The sequence below is a fragment of the Canis aureus genome, chromosome 31 (genome assembly GCF_053574225.1).
Source record: "Canis aureus isolate CA01 chromosome 31, VMU_Caureus_v.1.0, whole genome shotgun sequence".
In the NCBI taxonomy this organism is placed as follows: domain Eukaryota; kingdom Metazoa; phylum Chordata; class Mammalia; order Carnivora; family Canidae; genus Canis; species Canis aureus.
Window position 1 is genome coordinate 43,031,837 of NC_135641.1, and position 15,594 is coordinate 43,047,430.

At 41.8% G+C, this 15,594-nt stretch overlaps 1 protein-coding gene and 1 long non-coding RNA gene across 2 annotated transcripts in view; one reads left to right on the forward strand and one right to left on the reverse strand.

The window, feature by feature from the left end:
* Window positions 1-235: 235 nt before the first annotated feature.
* On the reverse strand, window positions 236-2,847 carry LOC144302737 (uncharacterized). The gene is made up of 2 exons (XR_013369766.1): window positions 2,616-2,847; window positions 236-1,418 (listed from the first exon to the last, which is right to left on the reverse strand). It is a non-coding gene; the product is annotated as an uncharacterized LOC144302737 (long non-coding RNA).
* Window positions 2,127-15,594, forward strand: part of NAALADL2 (N-acetylated alpha-linked acidic dipeptidase like 2) — a 1,263,364-nt gene continuing 1,249,896 nt past the window's right edge. The window contains exon 1 of the mRNA XM_077880384.1: window positions 2,127-2,159. The gene's annotated coding sequence lies outside the window, so the exon portion shown is untranslated. The remainder of the gene's footprint in view (window positions 2,160-15,594) is intronic.

Genomic DNA, 15,594 nt, shown 5'->3' on the forward strand with positions numbered 1-15,594 from the left:
ATGGCTTTAAAGAGTTTTAAAAGCAAACACTTATTAGTCAAAATCCACCTTTGGATAAATTCACAAAATGCTCACAGGCCCATGAGCTAAGGTTTGATTCACAACGGGCCGTGAGTCCTACTAAAAAGTATATTTAAGTAGATTTGGTGATTGAGATATTAATGGGGATACAAATCAGGTGGTGAGTCTTTGTCTCTACCTAAAATGAACGTAATTATCTTCTGGGACCAAAACATTTCAGGCAAGGTAAGCTTTTTTATTTGAACTAACCAGATCTTTTTGGTTTCCAGCTTTAGTTTGCATTTCCCATTTATCTAAAGCACAAACATTCATATTTCAGCCAAAAGTTCAAAGGTTCCCCTTAGGAAAGCTTCCTCATCTCTCTATCTTCTGGGCCTCGGTCTAGTTTTCTTGCTTCTTTTAGTTTATGGGCTTCACACCATTTAAGATTTTATCTCTTTGTTTCACATTAATAAAGGTTTAACGATCATGTTTGCCTCAGCCTGAATGCTTAGCAAAACTGAAACAAAAGAGAGTGGGATTCTTATCTTACTTAGAGTTTTCCCCAATTCTTGCAGAAATTAATCCCCTCAAATATTTTGCTAGTATTTTTCCCCTGAAGGACGCACCTCCAAGTCTTTTACCCTGCAGGAGGCCGCCTACAAAATAATTTCAAGAATCTGATAGAGTTTTTTGTTTTGTTTTGTTTTACACTTCTCTTTTTTCCTTCCTTTGTTTCTATTTGAAAGGCTGGGTGGTAAAGCAAGGCACCCAGTTTTCTCCATCTGCTAGAGAAAAGCTTCCTCTGGTCTTCGGTGCTTACGGTAATTAGGGGATGGAACAGTTTCTGCTTCCTATTTCATTCTCTTTCATTTCAATCCTTTTTCTTGTCCGTCTAGAACAACTTCTGATTTCACATCTGCCAACTTACCCTTGGTCTCATTAAAACTTCAACCGAAAAACCTTTCTTTCAAAAAGTTTGACCCTACTCAGAGAGGCCTAGCTAGCATTCCTTCCATGCCTGGGTATTAATTAAAACCACGTTTCCCCTGGGCGGTTCCATGGTACAAAAGTGATAGAAAGCAAGGAGATAAAAAGAAATACACTGAAAGCAGAAACAAAGGGGAGGGAGATGGAAAGTGGGAGAAACGGGTGCTTGGTGTGTGATGTCTGACTGGAAGCTCACGGTGGGTGGATACTCCTGGGTTAAGAGACTAGGCGGGCCTTTGTGTGCAAGCTCAGGGCTCCGTCTTCACCCAGATTCCTTGCACCCCAGTGCACGGTGCGGGAGCATCTCAGGGGACCAGACTCCGCAGGACGGAGGACGGAGGGAGGCTCCTCATTTTGCACAACTGCCAAGTCTCCTTCACGGGACCGAAGCCTCCTCATTTGAGGCTCATTTTTGGACGCTTGTTCATCTGTTTAAAAAAAAAAAAATTTTTTTTTCTTTTTTCTTCCAAATCTCGCTCAGCAGAGGGACTTTGTCATGGTTTTCTAAGCAGCAAATAAACACCCTCCTCCACCCGTTCCCCATAAAGCTTCAGATTTTGGGTCGCTGCACCTAGTTTTCTTTTTTTCTTTTTTTTCCCCCTCCTTCTTTTTCTCTTTGTTCTCTTGGCTTGGTTTATATATTTTTTGGAGGCTCCACTTCTTCTTCCATGGGGACATCCGTCTGATTGACGCCGCCTGCACGAGTCCTTGCCTCGTTTGTCGCTTCCTCCCCGCAGGCGGCTGCTGCGGGCTCCTCCAGGCCTGGGGCGCGTGCATCTTCCGACGGGACCCCCGGGTTCCCGGGGCGGGAGGGGGGCACCCGTGCAAGGGCTGCACGCCCCGCCTCCGGCTGCAGGGGTGACGGGCTTCCGAAATGCAACTTTTAGAAAGTTTTAGTGGACTCGGGGGGCCTTTGCAAAGTCGGGGCCGGCTGCACGGGGAGCAGCGGGGTCCCGGCGTCCCCCCCGGGCCGCGAGCCGGGTGCGGGCGGCGGGGCGGTGCGGCCGGGCCGGGCCGGGCCGGGGCGTGTGAGTCAGCGCGGCCCCCGCCCGCCCGGCCGCCAGGGCTCCGCGGGCTCGCGCTCGCCGCCCGCTTTACGGCTGCTGAAAACCCGCCCGCGCCCGGCCCGCGGCCGCGCCGACACCCGCCCGCCCGCCCGCGCCGCTCAGGTAACGCGCTGCCCCCGCGCCTCGCCCGCCCGCGCCCGCCCGCCCCCGCCCCGGCCCGGCCCGGCTCCGTGCTCGCGCCCTGCGCTCCGCCGCGCCCGTCGGCCGAGCGGCCCCCTCCCCCCGCCCCCTCCCTCCGCGCAGGCCGGCGCCGCCGCACCCCTGCCCGGTCCCGGGGCCCCGTCCCCGTCCCCGTCCCCGTCCCCGTCCCCGCGCCCTCCCGCCCGCTCGCACCTGCGCGCACCCGGCCGCTCGGCAGCGGGACGCAGGGGGAGCCCGGCGCCGCCCCCCGCCGGCCCCGGACGCTCGGCCCCGCCACCGCGCCGCGGGCTTCCCCGAGGGAGTCCCCGACAAAGTGCGGAAAGAGCGGCCGAGCCGCCTCCTGCCCCAGGGCGGCCTCCGCACACGTCTGCCCCGCCCGGCCGGGGCCCTTGGTCGTCCCCACACCGCCCCCCCCACCTCTAGGAGCCCCGCTCATCCTCTGGGTTCTCTGTTCCTGCTGTTGGGATACCCAGTACCCGGGCTGTGTTAGGATACCGAGTACCCACGCTCTGTTAGGATACCAAGCACATGCGCAGTGTGCTTCTGGTCCTCGCTGTTAGGATACCAAGCACACGGGCAGTGTGCTTCTGGTCCTTCTGTTAGGATACCGGGTACATGCGCAGTGTGCTTCTGGTCCTCGCTGTTAGGATGCCAAATACCCGGGCTGTGTTAGGATACCAAGTACCACGCAGTGTGCTTCTGGTCCTCCTGTTAGGATACCGAGTACCCACGCTGTGTTAGGATACCAAGTACACGGGCAATGTGCTTCTGGTCCTCGCTGTTAGGATACCAAGGACATGCGCAGTGTGCTTCTGTTCCTCGCTGATAGGATACCAAGTACACGCGCAGTGTGCTTCTGGTCTTCGCTGTTAGGATACCAAGCACATGCGCAGTGTGTTTCTGGTCCTCGCTGTTAGGATACTGAGTACATGCGCAGTGTGCTTCTGTTCCTCGCTGATAGAATACCAAGTACCGGGCTGTGTTAGGATACCAAGTATACGGGCAGTGTGTTTCTGGTCCTCACTGTTAGGATACCAAGTACATGCGCAGTGTGCTTCTGGTCCTCACTGTTAAGATACCAGGTACGCGGGCAGTGTGCTTCTGGTCCTAGCTGTTAGGATACCAAGCACATGCGCAGTGTGCTTCTGTTCCTCGCTGATAGGATACCAAGTACCCGGGCTGTGTTAGGATACCAAGTACACGCGCAGTGTGCTTCTGGTCTTCGCTGTTAGGATACCAAGCACATGCGCAGTGTGTTTCTGGTCCTCGCTGTTAGGATACTGAGTACATGCGCAGTGCGCTTCTGTTTCTCGCTGTTAGAATACCAAGTACTCGGGCTCTGTTAGGATACCAAGTACATGCGCAGTGTGCTTCTGTTCCTCGCTATAGGATACCAAGCACATGCGCAGTGTGCTTCTGTTCCTCGCTGATAGAATACCAAGTACCGGGCTGTGTTAGGATACCAAGTATACGGGCAGTGTGTTTCTGGTCCTCACTGTTAGGATACCAAGTACATGCGCAGTGTGCTTCTGGTCCTCACTGTTAAGATACCAGGTACGCGGGCAGTGTGCTTCTGGTCCTAGCTGTTAGGATACCAAGCACATGCGCAGTGTGCTTCTGTTCCTCGCTGATAGGATACCAAGTACCTGGGCTGTGTTAGGATACCAAGTACACGTGCAGTGTGCTTCTGGTCCTCGCTATAGGATACCAAGTACATGCCCTGTGTTAGGATACCAAGTACACTGGCAGTGTGCTTCTCTTCCTTGCTGTTAGAATACCAAGTACGCGGGCTATGTTAGGATACCAAGTACACGCGCAGTGTGCTTCTGTTCTGCTGTTAGAATACGAAGTAAGTGCGCTGTGTTAGGATACCAAGTACACGCGCAGTGTGCTTCTGTTCCTGCTGTTAGGATACCAAGTACACGGGCAGTGTGCTTCTGTTCCTCGTTGCTAGGATACCAAGTATGCCACGGTGTCCTTTCGTCCTTGCTTGCCTCGGTGCTCGCTGTTGCTCGTGCGCCCAGAGCACAGCGATTAATAGATGCGGGGCCTGCATGCGTCCCCTAACCTCGTGCCAGAAACCGGACGCCCAGATGGTGCTGCTTGCTGACGGACTAGGTCTTGACAAACAAGCAGCGCTGGTACGGGTTCCTGTGCCGTCTACTGTCTCCAGTCAGTCCCATCCAGGGGGTGTTCTTTGAACGCCGGTCATGGATAGTGGGTGACGGGTTCAGACACAAACGAGGGTCAGTGCTTGTCCGACAGCAGAGACCCTATGTCCAGGAGAAGGGACCGTGATGAGTCCTGCCACTGCAGTACTAAGTGTTCTGGGTGAATGGGGGGCGGGGGGGAAGGAAAGAAAAATTAAGGGAAGGGCTGGGTTTTAAACTGGCTTTGATGTTTGAGTAGGATTTTCCCCATTTCTTTAAACCTTCCTAAGGATGCTTACTAGAAGGAGGAGCTCGTTCAGCAGTACTTTCACCTGAAACAACTCAGAGCTTTTTCTCCCCTGTCATTGGCAGTCATTTCTGCTCTCTGGACTTCTGGGAAATACGAAAGTAACTCTTCAGAGGAGGGATCTCATGTATTCCTGGTACCATCCAAAGAGTACTGTAGACTTTACAGGACCCACAAGGATGGGAAATGATCAATTTATTACTTACAAAAGCATCAAATTCACATAGAGACCTCAATACTTATTTATTCATTAAGTCACCAAATTTATCAAATGCTTGATGTGTGCCAGGCATTGTTTTGGGACTGGAATAAAGCACTACCTTTTTGGAATACACATGCTAGTGGAGGGAGACAGTATGTTGTGGTACTATAACAAGTGCTATGGAGAAAGGATATGTGTGTGTGTGATGTGTGTGTTCAGTGGTTTGAAATAGGACTGTAAGGGAAGGCCTCCAGAGAAGGAGACCTTTCAGTAGACTTAGAACAGGTGAAGGAGTCAGCCATGTGATATTTGGGGCAAGAGTTTTCTAGGTGGACAGAAGAGAGAATGCAGAAGCCCTACATATGGGTGTGTTCAAAGGTCAGCAAAGAAGCCAGTGTGGGTGGAGTAGAGTGGAGGAGGGAAGGATTTAGGGTATGTGGTCGTCAATGAAATAGAGGCTACGTTGTACTAATGGTCTAGTGAGCTACTGTTTGTAATGACTCTAGATTTTACTCGGAGTGATAGGGGAAGCTTTTGAAGTGTTTTCATCAGAGCTGACAACTATTTAACCATTAAAACCATTACTCTTCTGCTACGTTGAGAACAGTGAAGGAAGAAGGCAAGGGTGCCAGTTAGGCTATTATAATAATCCATGTGCAGATGATGGTAGATCAGACTAGGATGGTGACAGTGAAGGTGGTGACAAGTTCAGATTCTGGATGTATTTTGATGGTGCAATCCATAGGATTTGCTGACAGATTGGGTATGAAGTATGAAAGCAAAAGAAATTTAGGAGAACTTAATTACCTAAGCAATGGAAAATATAGATTTCCGTTTACTGAGATGGGAAGATAGCGGGAGAAAGATATGATGGGGATTAAGAATTTGAATCTGAACACATTAAGGGTTAGATGCATTTAAAAATCTAAGTGAGGACCAGCAGGTAGTCTGAAAGGCTAATGATATACATTTGGGATTCTTCAGGAAATAACTGATTTAAAAAGTGAAGAGATTGGATAAATTCATTAAAAATGTATGGAATTAGAAAATTGAAGAGGACCAAAGACTGAGCCTCGAGGTACTGCCACAGGTGAGACAAGAAAGAACCATTCAAGGATTCTAAAAATGAGCTATATGCTTGGTAATTGGAAGAGCTGGAGAATGTAGGATCCTGGAAGCCAAGTAGAGGAAGTGTTTGAAGAATTAGGGCACTCGCTACCTGTTTTAAGGATGAAGGTTGAAAATTGACTTAGCCAAGGAAATCATTGATGACATTGATGATAGCTCTTTCCATGGAGTGTTGGGTGGTGAAAGCTTTTTTGGAATGTTTGAAAAGTAGAAAAAAAATTGAAGGGGTGATCATATACATCCTTTGAAGATTTCGAATGAAAAGATAGAGAAATAGAAGATTCGTTGGAGGGCTATATGCTAGACAGTTTTAAAGATGTGTGAAACAGTGGTACGTTGTTATGCTGATGACAAAGAGCCCATAGACCTGGGAAACTGATGATGCAGGAGAAAGAAGGATAGTTCTCCTATTAGAGAAGATGCAGCAGGAGAGCTATCTCCTAATAGGATGGGCTACTTATCAGTAGTAATAACAGAGAAGGAAACCTGTGGACAGAGATGCAAGTGGGGATGTGTGTAGATGTTCTCTTTGGATCACTTCTCGTTTCTCATTGTGATGAGTGGCAGACAGTTGTGGTACATTAGAAGTTTGTGGGAAATGTTATCCTTTCTCCCCATTTGGTTGGTGGTATATTTGGTGAGCATATACTTTGAGATCCCGAAAATTTCTTTAAGCGAAGAAATAATGTGTTTGTTGAGGAAAGAAGAAGGGGAATTTCAGCGTTGAGTTCTGTTCAGGAGAAGACTCGGAAAGAAAGTTGAGATTATAGCATAGACGTGAGCTGCATACAGTGAAGGAAGAAATAAGGAAAGCAAGAACATATCACAAAATCTGCGAAAGGCTGTGATGAGGAAGGTAAAAAGTGCACTTTACCTCTAGTGCTGTTAGATGACTACAGTGCAGTTCTAAGGGTATTACCATCATATCAAACAGATGCTTAAATTCGTAAGTACCAAGTGTGACCTAATGGAGAGCAGTATTGTTGCTGGTGGTGACTCTCCTTATGGATAGGTGGTGTTAGACCTGGAAGGAGATGTTGGCTAGAAATAGAGTTCAGGCTGGATTTTGAAAATAATAATGAGATTGGATTGGCAACAAATCGGATATAGGGCAAGATAGCATTTTGACAACATTGCCAATGGATATTGAGCAGTTTGACAAGATGGAGAGAATTGTTGGAGTTGGAAACAGTACTTGTTTGAGACAACTTTCCATCACTTATTTAGGGACCATTTTTTAAATTGAATTCTGATTATAAAACAGGATTCTGTATGAGGTCTTGGCAGGAGATGGTGACACCAAGATGCAAATGACATAATCCCTGCCTTCAAATTACCATATCCAGTAGAGAAGAAACTGGAATAGTGTACACAAATATTCTAAGAAAATTGATAAATGCCTTGAGAGGTTTTTAAAAAAAATTATTGTGGAAATTGTCAGACACTGAAAAGTAGGAATAGTATAATGATCCCAATGTATTCATCACCCTTAAAAATCTGTCAGTTTTCTGTTGATCTTGTGTGTTGTGAGAGAGTAGAAAATGGAGAGATTGTTTCTATTTGTAGATCAGAATATGAAGACTTCATGGAGCCTCATGTACATGGATAGGTAAAAAGACAGTTGACCTGAATTGTGGTTGGTTGTAGTTCTGTACCTGCCACTGGCTTGCAGGGCAAATTTCTGTTACTCGTTTGATCTCTCTAGTCTTCATTTTCTCAGTAGAGCGTGGTGTTTCTCTATATCAGGGGGCTGCATTACTACAGCCCTCAGGGCAAACCCAGCCTGCCACCTGTTTTTATAAGTAAAGTCTTTTGGAACACAACTACATCTATCAGTTTATTATCTGTGTCTGTATTTGTCATAGAGTAGAGAGACATAGTAGAGACAGAGATGCTGTGGCTTGAGAAGGCTCAAATATTTACCCTCTGGTCTTTTATAAAATGTTTGAGAAACCCTATTCTATGTGATCTCTGAGGTTCCTTTAGTTGCAATATGTTACTCTATTAGCGAACCCAAAATGAGCAATAATAGCTAATATTTTTTGAGCATTTACTAAGAGCTAGTAAGTGTTGTTTTGGTTAGTATGTACTGACACATTTAGTTTTCCCTGAAGCCCTATCAGATAGGTCTTAATAGTTCAAAAATTAAACTAACCATAAATGGGTGAGTAACTTGCCCAGGGTTACATAGTAGTAGTGGACCAGGCGGTCATGTTAGATCGTCCATATCCTTGACTATAATGCTACATTCTTTTTAGATACATAGGAAAAATATATATGAAAAGAATTTTAGCCAGTGAGAGGATGGAAATTAATTAATAAATCAATGATTTGCAATTAAAGTCCTACATTGTGATTATATATATATATATACATATATATATATATATATATATACACATATATATGTGTAAAGCCTGTAAGAGTCTGACTAATCCTGAATGTACATTACCCATTGAAGAATATGAAATGTGCCTGGAGAGAAAATTCTAGTATGTCATCATTTTCTCATTAGGCCTTTTTTTTGAAAGAATACTTTAAAATTAAGTAAATTAAAAAAATTAAATTAAGTAAATATAAAATAGAACAATAGAAGCAAATTATTGTTTCTTCTGACCATATTTATCAGTTTTTAGGAGTTCAGACGTTTGATATATGACATGATTATTTGGTGCAAAAAATTAGAAGTTAGGAGCCCAGAGTTCTAGTCTCAGTTCGGTTCCCAGATAGCTTTTGTGTCTGTGCCCATGTCTTCTTTTGTCTTTAAGGTTTGTTTTTTTTTTTTTCTTTACTGAAAAGTGAAGAGGTAGCTCAGGATCATTTTAGTACTTCTTACAGCTCAAAATCTGATTGTATATAATTTTTTACATGGTACATTCAAAGAAATGGATAAGATAGCAACATAGAAGAATGAAATTTGTTAAGATAAACATTCATGCTCTCCTTTTTTCTCACTACGCCCACATAAACACATATATGGATATGTATACACATAAATAGAAGCATACACACCTAGTTATAAAATCAATGTGATTTTAAGAAATATGTGATTTATAGTCCTATTTGGTGTATAGGCAGTTAAATATCTGTTCTTATGTCTATTTTTGTATTTGTATGAAGGAATAGGTAATTTTTCTCCTTGAAAAACATACAGTTACATAGAAAGTGAGTCTTGGGCAGCCCAGGTGGCTCAGCGGTTTAGCATTGCCTTCAGCCCAGGGCCTGATCCTGGGGACCTGGGATCGAGTTCTATGTCGGGCTCCCTGTGTGGAGCCTGCTTCTCCCTCTACCTGTGTCTCTGCCTCTCTCTCTCTCTCTCTCTCTCTCTCTCTCTCTCTGTGTGTTTGTGTCTCTCATGAATAAATAAATAAAATCTTAAAAAAAAGAAAAGAAAAGAAAGTGAGTCTTGATGAATTCCTTGACCTCTGTGATCTGGCATATTGTCTCATGTTTTCTTTTGCAAAATTTGATTCATTGCTCAATTTGTTTGCCATTTAAAAGCAAATGGTATGCTTGAAATCAGGCTTGTCTGTTTTGCACTGTTGCATAGGATATTGATGTCAGACAAAATTGTAATTTAATTGTTTTGACATTTTGATCTGAGCAGTTCAGATAAGAAAGGTGATTTGTCTTGCATAGAAACCTAATATTTTGAGCTCAGCATGATTTTCCCTAACTACTTGTTTCTAAGTATGGTTTCAATGTTTAAAAAGTTAAGCTTTAATGATTATGGGAATTTATGCTCTTGATATTAATTACCAAAGTATGGTTTGTTTAGGAATATGTCACAGATATTTTATTTTTTACATGTTTAGTCATTAAAAACTTTAGAAGATCCACGAATCCTTTAAAAACAGTGAAAATTCTATACTTTTGACTTTTTCCATTATATATAATACCACCTATCAATGTTTTCTATATTAGAGAAGGCTTTTTTTTTTACAACTGTGACATATGCTTATTAACTTGTTCAGTTATAAAATTTTATTTATTAAATTGTTCCAGCCTTATTTATTGGTAAATTTATGACTCTGTATGTGCTATGCTTATTCCTGTGCATTGTGTCCAGTTATCATTGGTGATAAAATAACCTCAAAGGATGCATTCTTTTTTTTTTTTTTTAATTTTATTTATGTATTTGAGAGAGGGATAGCTTGAGGACGGGAGAGGAAGGGAGCCTTGCCGAGCAAGGGAGCCTGATGTGGGGCTCCATCCCAGAACCCTGGGATTATTTATTTTTAAAGATTCTATTTATTTATTTATGAGAGACACACTCAGAGAGAGAGAGAGAGAGAGGCAGAGACACAGGCAGTGGGAGAAGCAGGCTCCATGCAGGGAGCCCGACGTGGGACTCGTTCCCAGGGCTCTGGGATCACGCCTGGAGCCAAAGGCAGACACTCAACCGCTGAGCCACTCAGGCATCCCAGAACCCTGGGATTATGATCTGAGCTGAAGTCAGACCCTTAACCATCTGAGTCACCCAGGAACCCCTCAAGTAATGCAGTTTTAAATGTACTTTGAATTTATCTTTTTACACTTAGAAACTGGAGAAAACACAGGAAATAGAAACACTTTTAACAAATCTTACTCTCTAAGTAATAATTTTTTTTGCCTTGTTTTGTTTTGTCAACTTAACACATTATTCAGTGATTTGACAACTTTTTGGGCATCTCCTGGTTTTAAGAAGCACTTACTTAAAGCTTAGCTACCAGAGGGGACCATTCAGGTGTGTGTGTGTGTGTGTGTGTGTGTGTGTGTGTGTTTAACAAAACCTGAAACATATTTCCTGCCAGGCTTCAGAACTCTTAGACTGTGTTCAAACCAAAGTAAATACCTTCTGGTGCATTGTAATACTTTTTTGAAATGCTGGTTGAAGAAGTCAGCTTGAGATTTTAAATTGCATTTAGGTGATAAAAGCTTCCTTTATCCGACCTTCTCAAGTGATGTGAATCTGATTGGGAATGACTAAAGGAGTCTTACAGTCTTGGACCCTTTCCCTAAACTTAATTTTGTTACATTCCCAGAAAACTTTAAGATAAGAACTAGGTATTTTTAAGCTAATTATGCAGGAAGCCTACTCTTATGTGTGTATGTTTGTGAAAATGCCTCAAGGCTTTACCGCTTCTTGTTGAAATGAGACAGTGTGTGAATGTTGTTTCCCTGGAGAGGCTGTTTGCCGGAGGTACATGGCTCCTAGGATAAGCCCATTTTTAGGAAGTCATAGCTGAAATGATTGCAAACAGTTTCTCCTAAGAATTTTCCAGAAGATGGCTTAGTCAACAGGGGTCTAGTGGCTATTTCTGAATTGACCAGCCAAAATGATTTGTAAATCATGACCTTGTAACTGGAAAATAAAATGATAATCCTCTAGTTGTGATACTGTGAGTTGTGTTGGAGGGTTCCAAATCACAGAATAAATATGGCTATCTTCTATGAATGTCAGATTTACTACTTTTCTTTTTTTTGCAAGGAAGTGTTAACCTTAAAAATAAAATGGCCAGTTATTTTTACCAGCAAAATGAATTTATTTGGGAATAGCAGAGGAATTGCAATTTAGGACACAAAAGTGATGGCAAACCATGGGCAAGTCTAGAGGACATAGGCAGAGTAACTGTTATTTTATAGAGAAAATGGGAGGAAGTTGGGAGGGACTGCTTTGAACAAAAGCCTGCTGGAGAAAAGCAAGAGTTCAGGGTAGTGCTGGTTTCTCATTGGCTGAGTTGTGGCAGTTTGTCATGGGCTAGGCTGTTGCTGGGCAAGGAGGAAATCTTCCTTTTTCCTGCTAGGGTTGTAAAGTGAACTTCCTTTTGCTCAGGAATTTGATGGGAAGTTTTGCGTGAGAACTCTCCCTTAAAGGCTCCCTGACTCCATTTTAAATGAAGTTTCCCTTTACTAATTTTCAAAGTAGTTAAGTAATTTAACTGGTAAATTAAATGTCTAAAAACATAAACGAATGTGAATATGACATTGGTGCAAAACACTTGATTTTTAAAATAAAACTCAAGACGTTGAGATAATTTCTTGCTTGTAGTAGGTCTGTCAAATGTATTTTCAGACCCAATGAAAGGATATAAGTTCAGATACAGATAGATAGTTTGTCATGTTCACAGCATGTTTAGTCCCAATAAGCTTATTATACACTATCAAATACTCAAATTATTTGCTATTGTCTACCTACTTTGGTTTACTTGGTTTCCTGGTACCTGCCTACCTTGATATCTTAATTTGCAGGAAAAACATTCTTCTTTATTCATCTATTTTTCTCCTACACTCCTGGCATTGAGATATGATTTCTGTGAGATGCTTCTCTCCTTTTTTTTTTTTTTTTTTTTTTTTTACTTTTTATTTTGGAACTGTAGATATATAGGAACATGCACAGCTAGAACAGAAAGGTCCTGTGTCCTCTTTATGGTTTCTCCCACTGATAGCATCTGATTTGACTATGATGCAGTATTAAAACCAAGAAATAGACTTTAGTATAACATGTATATAAAATTTTATGTCATTTTTACCTCAAGTGTAGATTCGTGCAGTTTATCACCATAATCAAGGTATGGAAGTATTCCATTACCACAAAGATCCCCTTACAGCACCCTGCAAAAGAGGTAATAAAAGAATCAGAGATATTTAGCTTAGTTAAGGAATTATTCACTTTCTTCTCTCTAGTTTTTGAGATGTATATAGTAGATCATTTCATATTTGGGCCTATGTAAGAGAAAGATGAAATATGATCAGTACACTTCAGGATATCTTTAAATAGTTAAGATATTCATACATAAAAATATAGATAAAGTCATTTGTGAAAGTTTTGAAGGCTCAAAACTTTATACATTATAAAAACATTATACCTGGGATCCCTAGGTGGCTCAGTGGTGTGGTGCCTGCCTTTGGGCCAGGGTGTGATCCTGGAATGCCCAGGATAGAGTCCCAAGTCAGGCTCCCTGCATAGAGCCTCCTTCTCCCTCTGCCTCTCTCTCTGTCTCTGTCTCTCAATAATAAATAAATAAAATCTTTAAAAAAATAAAGGCATTATACGTTCATAGGTCTTAAGATAGGAAGCTGGATATGTGTCTCTATGACTAATCCTTACTTGTGTACTAGAATTGACCAGATAAAACTTAAAAGAGAAAATAGTGGAACACATAGAAAGAGGGGTCCTTGTTGAAGTTCTGGAGTACCCAACCAGCCTTCTATTTTCCTGTGAAACTTAGAGTTGGAAGAAAATAACTTATTTTTTTTTTACAAGTTTGTATTTATTTATTTATTTATTTATTTATTTATTTATTTATTTATTTATTTATGACACACAGAGAACAAGCAGGGGGGAGAAGCAGAGGGAGAAGGAGAAGCAGGCTTCCCACTGAGTAGGGAGCCCCATGTAGGGCTGTATCCCAGGACCCTGGGACCAGGACCTGAGCCAAAGGCAGACACTTAACCAACTGAGCCACCCAGGCACCCTAAAAATAACTGTTTAGCATTATCAAAAGTGCTCCTAAATGACATTGTGCTACATTTGATTTTATAGGTATTAATATCTACAGCCACTACATGAGGTCACTTATTTTGTTTCCAATACTCTATGAAGATAATTATTCTATTACTAGGGCCTCAGAAATTCTTCTTGATCAGTTTTCTCAGATGTATTTTCAGGAAATCATGATCTGGCATTTTAGTGTCACATATTGTCATATGAATGACATAAATGTATTGTTAAGGTACATTTGTCATATATCTTATTTTAATTGCTTTAAAGATTTTTAACTTTGCTTTTTTGGGAAAATTTGTGATTTTAAATATTTAAAATAACTACCTTCTCTTTAGTTTTCAACTGTAAGGTAGCAAATTAAAGTCTTTTTGGAGTTTTAGAGATACAGTTGAAATTTTGTACTGTTAGAGCAGTATCTGCTTTTCCATTAGCCCTTTCCCATTCTTTTTAGGTTATCAGAATAAAGCAAAGAATTCCTATCTGTCTTCTCAGTGTTTGCCCTGTTATCTGAATGTACCCCGTAACTTTGTTCTTATAGTGATATTTATGCATTAGGTCCAGATTACTGTCATCTTCATTATGTTCCTTATCAATTTTCCAAGGTTAAAACATAAATATAAATATATGTATATATATTTTTTCTTCCCTTGCTTTACTAATTTTGAGTTGTATGCATAGAAAGGACAAGGCAGAGAGTGAGCATATTCATCTTGTCAAATATATTTTATTCTTTTCCACCAGTTGAAATGATGTAATTTTTCCCTAAATCTTTAATTTCACTTGGAATGAAAAAAAAAACAAAACTACTTTAATGTTTATAAAATGTGCAACATTTTTTAAGTTGGTAAAAAATCCTGATGCTCTGTATGTATAGAAAGAAAGGGTGGCTTGGTTTTTACTTTTACCAAGGATGACATGGTATGTTGTTATCTGTCTCTTACCTCTGTATCTACCTCAGTTTGGGAATGTTGTTGTGGATTTAGAGTATTGAGGGTTTACTTTATTGTCAGTATTAGAGATAGTGACATTGGCGAAATTCAAGTGACTCATCATCACCAGTTCTTCCCTTAAATGGAGAAAGTTGCTCTTGGCTACATTGCCCTCTGGTATATATCTATAAAAAAGCAGCTATTCTCTTATTTGTTCAGTATCAAATATAAAAATCTGATTGTATGGTTTTTCATATCATTTAATTTTAAAGCAAGCAGGAAACCACATAATAGAAGCTTGATGTGTTGTATTATAATCTAGACATTTTCTTAGTATTTATCCAGTTTGAACTCCTCTAAGCATTTTAATGCTAAAAAAAAATCACACTGTATTTAGGACAAAGTAGTTACAAAACCTGTGAATTAATGTTTTGTCTCTATTTCTGATTAAAGAGTTACTGTTCCTCATGTCTTCTTTTTGGTTTACATATTTTGGGGGGTGGTGAAAAGGAAATCTCTACCCATTTTTACAACACATATTTTATCTGCATTATTATTCCTTCGTTTGTTTTTTTAAAAGATTTTATTTATTTATTTATGAGGGACACACAGAGAGAGGCAGAGACACAGGCAGAGGGAAAAGCAGGCTCCATGTAGGGAGCCCGACGTGGGACTCAATCCCGGGACCCCAGGATCAGGCCCTGAGCCAAAGGCAGATGCTCAGCCACTGAGACACCCAGGCATCCCTATTCCTTCATTTAATATAAAAACAAAAATAGGGTGCCTGGGTGGCTCAGTTGGTTAAGCTTGGGACTCTTGATTTAGCTCATGTCATGATCTCAGGGTCCTGAGGTCAGGCTCTGCACTCAGCAGGTGGTCTGCTTGAGATTCTCTCCCTCTCCCTCTACCCTTTCCCTGGCTGATGTGTGGGCATATTTGCACCTGAACTCTCTCTCTCTCTCTCTCTCAAATAAATAAATCTTAAAAAAAAACCCAAAACAAAAATCACATTGAAACCAATAAAACATTGTTCATTAATTCAGTGCTAAGGGTGGTGGAGGGATTAAGGAAGGGTCCTGTCGCTTTGGTATCTGTATTTCAGTAGCTCACTTTTTTATGCAGTTAATGCACCCTTCTAGGACACCTGCATTACTACATCTTCTCCATGACCCACTTACTATATATATATATATA